A 7,557-nucleotide genomic window follows, 5' to 3' on the forward strand; every position below is an offset into this window, starting at 1 on the left:
GTCCAGAAGCCTGTGTTGGGAGAGAGAGGTAGGCAGGGAGGGGAGGTGAGTTCCATAATTGAGTTAAGAGATGAGGCTACAAGAATGACCAGGTCAAAGCCAAGAGTAGAAGGGCAGGCCGAGGAGATGTGAAAACAGGAAGGATGAGCAGCAGCAGGATGCACTGGATCCTGCAGGAGGGAGGGAGGCCACGAACAACACTCTGGATCTGCCATGAAGATGCAGGTGGCCATGTCACCAGTGAACAGGGCACTCAGAGGAAAAGAGGGCTGGTGGGGAGGACGGGCAGCTCGGCCTTGGCCTTGCTGGGCTCAGCAGCCCTGGGCCCATCAGTGAGGTGGCCGGGTGGGATGCTGGGTGGTAGAACGACCACATCACTCACCTGAGACTGTAGCCCAGGGCTGCATTTTGTCCTCTCACCTGTACCCTCCACCCTGCTGCTTTCTTCCTATAGGACGTCACTCTGAGTGAAGAGACCAAGGCCTTTCACGCTGGCCATCAAGTGCCATGGAAGACTGACCCCTGGGTTCCCTCCTATGGGGCTGGGGGGTGACTGAGGGAGAGGGGGCAGGTCTACCCCAGACCTCCTTGATGAGAGCAGGTGCATCCCCAGACTGGACACTTCAGCTGGTCTCCAATGGGCACATGTGCACTCTCAAAGCCAAGACATCCCCCTGCCCTCCCCGCCCCCTCCACTCCCTGCGGCTGTGCTCACAGGCCAGCGATGAGGCAGATACAGATCAGCAGGGTGTTCACAGCTGCTGTCCCGATGGCCACCTTGACCACATCCACCATGGGCCCTGGCCCCCCTGCAGTCAAGTGGGATGAAGCCAGGAATATGTCGGAAACCAAAGCCCCATGTCCTTCTCCCAACAGGACCCTGTGGTTTGTTCTCCAGTCCCCATCCTCTATCCCTGAATCATTGGATGTGGGTTCACTTCCACCCAGACTTCACCCTACCCATGCCCTGCCCGTCCAGCAGTGAGACAGAGAAAAGATGAACAACTTCAGCTTCATCAAAATTAAAAGCTTCTGTTCTTCACAAGACTCTATCAAGAGAGTGAAAAGAAACCCACAGAATGGGAGAAAATATTTGCAAATAATATATTGGATAAAGGTGTAGTTTTTGGCAAATATAAAGAGCTTTTATAACCCAACAGGAAACCAAACATGCTCCCAGGCCTCAGCCCACACCCCATGCTCTGACTGTCCAACAGTGTGTCAGAGGGCTCTGGGCTGCTGGCCTTGTGGCTGAGGGCTGCGTGCTCACAGCCAGGGAGCATGGGGTCAAGTGTGCACCCCTGACACTCACTCTGCAGGGAGAGGCTCACAGAGGTGTGCTGGGCACCCAGCGCGTTCTCAGCTCTGCAGATGACTCCACCTCCATCCCCAATGTGCACTCGAGGCAGCTCCAGGACGCTGGGGTCCAAGGGCTGGGAAAGGCTCAGTGTTGTGCCCCCCCAGCACCAGCTCAGCCTGGCAGGAGGGTTGCTGTGGTGACAAAGATGAGACATAGGGACTGGCCCTCCTGGAGAGGCAGCAACGAGCCATTTCTGAGGAACATGGATGCTGGAGTGCAGGAGAGATAAAGAGGTGGGGAGTGAAAGAGAGGGAGAGAAAGGGTGGAGGGAGGGAGGGTTCAGGAACACAAAGGTAGACACAGGTGGAGACAGAAAGACGGAAACCAGAGTGATGTGGATTTCTCTCTGCACAGCCCCTCAAGCTGGATTCACCCCAGAAGCTCAAGGCAGGTGGATGGGCCTTGACCTTCCCAGTTCGCCCCAACAGAGCCCACCTGAGTCTTGTCCTGCCAGGTCCCAAGGCCTCCAGCTGCTTCTGCTGGTGACTCAGAAGCCAGACTGACCCTGAAGGGCCTCTCTTCATGGCTTCATCCAATCTCTGTTTCCTGGTTTAATGAGATGCCTCTGAGAGGGGGCTCTGGTCTGAGAAAATCCCAGTCTGGTGGTGACAACGTGGGTGCCAGAAGCAGTAGCTTGGGCTCTGCGAGCCCTGGAGGTGGAAATGTGGGAACAACTGGCAAGTCTGGGAGGGCTTCCTGAAGGAGACAGCATGTGAAGTAGAAGGAGCGCTAAGGCCTTGGTACAGCCAGAAAAGTACCAATTGACGTACAGCCCAGGAGGGAACAGGAATTCGGGGAGTTCAGAGACGAGGCCATGGGAGGAAAAGCAGCCTGAGATCATTTTAAAATTCAGAGCAGGAGAAATCAGGAGCCGTAAAAGAAAAGCTTAGTAACTGAGTACAGAAAGAAATCCATTCATATAGCCATAAAAACCACGTTATCCAGGAAGGAAGCCGCGTGGGCTGCTGGGAAAAGCCCCTGCTCCTCCCACCACAGACCAATTCCTCTAACTTGGGAGGAGCTCCCGACGTGAGTGATGAAAGCCGAGTCACTGAGCAGAAAACCAGGCCCAGGAGGGACAGAGTTCCCGGGTGAAGGACACGCGGGCCCTGGACGACGGGAAGGAGCTCGTCTCTTCCTGCTCAGGGACCTTGCGCCCAGACCAGCAGGGGGAAGCCTCTGCTCCTGCTGCGCTGAGGCCCAGGCAGCCCCGCGGCGCCCCCTGCTGGTGGACACGTGCGCAGCTCGCTGGGCCCAGCTTGGCCGCCGCCCTCACTGCAAGGACCTGACCCCTCCTCAGGCGGGACCCCACAGACCCGCGCGGGCAGGTCACGGGGACTCGGCCTCTGTGCCGGCGGGAACGTGCTGCCTCGGCCCGAGCGGAGCTGGAGCCCGTGCGTGGCAGGGCCGAGCAGGCGCCCCTTGCGGGGCCTCAGGGGACCCGGGGACCTCGGGGCTGCTGGGGGCGGGGCTGGAGCGAGACTCCGCGGAGCATCTGAGCTGTGACCCTGGGAGCATCCAGGTCTCCAAAAGCTCCTGAGTAAACTCTGTGTGGGGAGGGGTCACAGAGGAGGCCGAGAGGTCCCAAGGCGGGTGACGAGGGGCCGCGGGAGCCAGAGCTGCCCTGTCCTCCTGGAGCGAGGGGGGATCCACGGGGGAGGCTCGAGGGGCAGGTTCCCAGCGCCATGGGGTCTGCTGGTGGAGGGGCCCTGGACTCCCCACAAGGGGTCTGAGGTGAGGGCAGGCTGAGGAGGGGCCTGAGCCGGCAGAGCCCCACCCCGAGCCCCCAGAGGGGAGGCCTGTCCTACCTGTGCCGTTTCCCTGGACGACGGCCACGGTCAGGTTCTGGGGGGCGTCTGGGCAGAGCCGGGCAGACCCGCGTCAGTGGGAGGGCTGGGAGACAGCGCCCCCACCCCAGGGCCAGCGAGGGGAGCAGGCGGGGGCAGGTGACCCCTCACCCTCCAGCCCAGATCCCAGGACCAGCACCCAATGTCCAGGCCTTGACCCTCCGCTCCTTCCGCCCACAGGGACCCAGCGTCCTGGCCCAGCACCCACAGGAGACGTTGAGCTGGACAGTCCTCTCCACGGTCACCCCAGCTCCAGGGAAGGCCACCTGGCAGGTGAGGCTGGTGCCATGGTCCTGGGACCGTGAGTTAAGGGTGAGCATGAAGGAGAGTCAGGTGCTGGGGCCAGGGCAGTGAGGGGGGCTGGAGTCCAGGAGAAGGTCAGGGGTATCCCCCGCTCACAGGCCCAGGGCACAGAACAAGGAGCAGGTCAGGGTGCTGGGGCGGCCGGCCTCGAGAGTCCCCGGGATCTGGACGTCGGGCATGTAGATCAGGGCTGGTGAGGAGAGGGGGAGATGCAGGACCAGGAGGAGGGGGTGCCGAGGTGAGCCCCAGAGGAGTCTCAGGCTTGCTCCAGCTGCTCCCCTGAGCCCAGCCTTGCCTTCCCCCCAGCCCCTCCCCAGGACAAGGAGCAAGGGTCCAGGTCAGCCCTTCCCCAGGGCCACTCAGGGTCCAGCCCCTGTGTCTGCTCCTTGACCCACTCCTTACCTGTCACACGCACCGACAGCTGGTTCTATTTGTAATTATATTTCACCTCAGGTCCTCTCTCCACCCTAAAGAAGCACGTCCCCGTGTCCCCCCTCCGTGTGTCTCTGATGTCCAGGGGGCAGTTTCCAGTCCTGGGGTCCCCGAGGAGGCGGAATCGGCCCTGGGTCTCCCCCTGCGCTTCTCGATTTGGTCATTCGTGGCCACTGGTGCTTCCTCGAATAAACTGGCCTCATCCCAGAACCAGTAGCCGTGAGCTGGGCTGGAGTTGGTCCAGCTGTCCCAGGGGTGGGAGACTGCAGGGCACGAGGACGCAGAGGCCCTCCTGCACCGCCACTGGCCCCCCTACTTGCAGCGTTAAACCCTGCAAAGACCCCCTCAGTTCCTGACCCCCTACCCTCCCCCAGAGCAGCAGCAGCAGCAGCTGCATGTTGGCCTGGCCTGGGAAAGTCCATGTCTCAGGGCTTGTGTCTCAGGGACTGAGAGCTGTACGATTTAGAGGAAGCCCCGACAGGAAGATGGGGTCAGAGAGAAGAGTGACCATCAGATGAGGAAGCTTGAACCTGATGCCATCGTTAGCACCCACATCCACCCCTGGGGCCCAGATGCAAACCCCTGCCGGCTCCCCCGGCCCCTTCCCCTCCCCTTGCACTTGTGCTCTGGGTCATTTTCTGCACAGTGAAAATGGGTGCACCTGGGCAGACCCCCTAAGTCACAGGTTCTAGATGGTGAGGTCAGTCCTGCTGGGGGAGGATGAAGGGTAAGAGGGACTTCCCAGGACAAGGGCATCCGCCCTGCTCCATGTGACAGCTCCATCCCCCTCGCTAAGAGCCTCCACCCATACGTTCTCATGCTGAGCTTCGTGGGTGAATTCTCCTCCATCCTGACCCAGGACCTTGGACCCAAGAGCTGAGATAGGCTCAGTGCTTAATCTCTCTGAGTCCAGCACAGTTTGGGGACTGTGGTCAGCAGAAGACCAAGTGCAGAGGTCAGTCATCTGGACTGGGCACCATGTGCCATTTCCAGGCCTCTGGTTCTAGGGAAACGCAGAGAGCAGGTTCCTGGAGCTGAGAGGCACAGCTCTCCCTTCCCCACCCACAGACACAGAGTGCTCACAGCCATATGGCAAGTCTCGGGAGTGGGCAAATATGGGATGAAATGGCTAAATAACCTTGGGTTCAGGTCAGGTTTAGGATTCAGGGAGGAAGGGGAGGTTAAGCTGGGACTAGAAGGATGAGGGGAGATGGTTCCATTGACACATGACAGGCGAACAGATCCAGCTCAGTGGTTGTGCGCCTTCTTCCTATGTACAAGGTCCTGGGTTCAATCCCCAGTACCTCCTGAAAAACAAACAATAAAACATCTGATGGGAGGGCAACTAAGATGGAGGGAAGCTTTGTGCAAAGACACTGAGGCAGCCTGGCAGGGGATGAGAACTGCACCTGTTACTGGAGGGAGGCCAAGGAGGCATCAGTACTGATGAGCCTGGGGCTGGGGCTTTGTCCTGGGGACAATAGGGAAGGCTGTGATCAGGGAGAAGCAGGATCAGCTGTGGGTGTGTGGAAGATTGGGGTATGTACCTAGAAGTGAGAATTGCTGGATCATATGGAATTTTTATAGTTGACTTTCTGAGGAACCCTCACTTTGCTTACCACGGTGTCCACCCCATTTTACATTCCTGCAACAACACACCAGACTTTTGATTTATCACTATCTTCCCCAGCACTTGCTATTTTGCATTTATAAAATGAAAGTGTCAAACGGGTATGAAAAGGTATCTCCTTGTGGTTTTGATTTGCATGTCCCAAATGGTGAATGATGTTGAGCATCTTTTCATAAGCTTATTGGCTATTGGTATGTCTTCCATGGAAAGATGTCCTGGAGCATCTCCTGAATTTTAAGTGCTGCACCATACACTGGGGATGTTTGGTTCCCAGAGTTTTTAAGGCTAAAGAAAAAAATAGATGGGAAAACAAGTGGAAGCTCCAACAGGCTACCAGTGGAAATGGACAGGGAAGTCCACAGAAGTTCAGACCCACAGATCAACAGAGAGGTCCTTAGAGACTAGCCATTCCCACTTCCCTCCTCTGCAGAAAGATCCAACGAGCTCCAGAGAGGATTAGAAACGTGTAGAAAGTCATTGTATACCCATATATCATTGCAGGATATCTCTTGCCCTGATTTCATGTATCTGCCTTAGAAGAGTTCATGTAAGATTGGAATTATTTAGACCTTGAATATTTGGCAGAATTGTTCCAAGAGTTTTCATATTGAAGATTAATTTTGATTTCTGGGTCATTTCCTTTGCTTATTTTTTTAGTAAGTATTTTTCCATGTTGATGATGAATATTGGTCTCCAAATTTCTTGTCCTGAAATGTCCTGGTCAGTCTGTGGTATCGGTTTCATTCTTGGCTTCACCAAATGAGTGTGTGTGTCCCCATCCTCTGAAAAACTTTGAAAGGCTTGGTGTTGCTTCTTCCTTAGATGGGTCATAGAATTCTACGTGCAATTGTGCCATGATTCATGAAATCGTTTCCTGTGCTTGATTGTGATGATGAGACTCTGGAGCAAGTGCCTTGAGGACCAGCAGCTACTGCTGCTCACTGATGTGGTGACACTATTGACCACAAAGACCCGATACTGGACGCTTTCCTTCTAGATGCACTGGGAAACTGATGAGAAGTGAGCTCCCAGTCAGGGTTTATTTTTTAGGTCAAGTCATTGTCAAAGACGACACACTTTATGTTGTGGACCCAAAATTATACCGTCCCATTTGGCTATAGGTGCAAATGCAGAAAGTCAGACCCAAAGTTTAATTGCATTGGTTGAGGAATTTCAATATAAATTGAAACCTTGATTTTTCCATTTGGACAGTGATTGGAAAAGATCAAGAGACTGAGACTCGGGAAGGGATTGTATGGGTAGTTTGGTATGAAACTGAAAATTTTGAATCCACTCCCTTCCCTCCCCACCCCCAAGTATTTTTTTAACTTTATTTTGTACATTTAATAGTTGAAAATATAAATGATTAAAATATAAGAAGAAAGCACAGTTGAATAAAAACGTACTTCTCAATTAAATTGTATTGGGTACAAATGAAAAATTTTTTAAAAATCATACACTATGTTACACAATATGTTTTGTTCATAGTATTGCAATCATACAGTATTTGTCATTTTGTGTCTGTCTTGCTTCCCTTAACACAATGTCCTTCAGTTTCATTTTGTCATATGCTTTACAAGTTCATTTCTTATAGCTACATAATATTCCATCATGTGAATACACCACATTTTGTTTATCCATTGATCAGTTAATGGACTACTGGGTCATTTCCAACTTTTGGCAATGAGAATAATGCCCTTATGAACATTGGTGTGCAGATGTCTGATAGTGTCACTGCTCTTAGTTCTTCTGGGTATATGCCCACTAGTGGTATTGCAGGATCACATGGCAAAGTATATATTCAACTTATTTAGGAACTGTCAAACAGTGGCTATACCATTCTGCTTTCCAACCAACAGTGAATAAGTGTTTCTATCTTTCCACATCTCCAACTCTTGTAGTTCTGTCTTTTTAATAGTGGCCATTCTGACAGGTGTGAAATGATATCTGATCATAGTTTTTTTTTTGGATTTTCTTAATCATTA

The 7,557-nt window shown here is 53.8% G+C and overlaps 1 pseudogene; it reads right to left on the minus strand.

The window, feature by feature from the left end:
* Positions 1–711: 711 nt before the first annotated feature.
* LOC101411373 (sialic acid-binding Ig-like lectin 13) lies at positions 712–4,339 on the minus strand (annotated as a pseudogene).
* Between the last annotated feature and the right edge of the window lie 3,218 nt (positions 4,340–7,557).

Source organism: Dasypus novemcinctus, chromosome 18, assembly GCF_030445035.2.
Source record: "Dasypus novemcinctus isolate mDasNov1 chromosome 18, mDasNov1.1.hap2, whole genome shotgun sequence".
In the NCBI taxonomy this organism is placed as follows: Eukaryota; Metazoa; Chordata; class Mammalia; order Cingulata; family Dasypodidae; genus Dasypus; species Dasypus novemcinctus.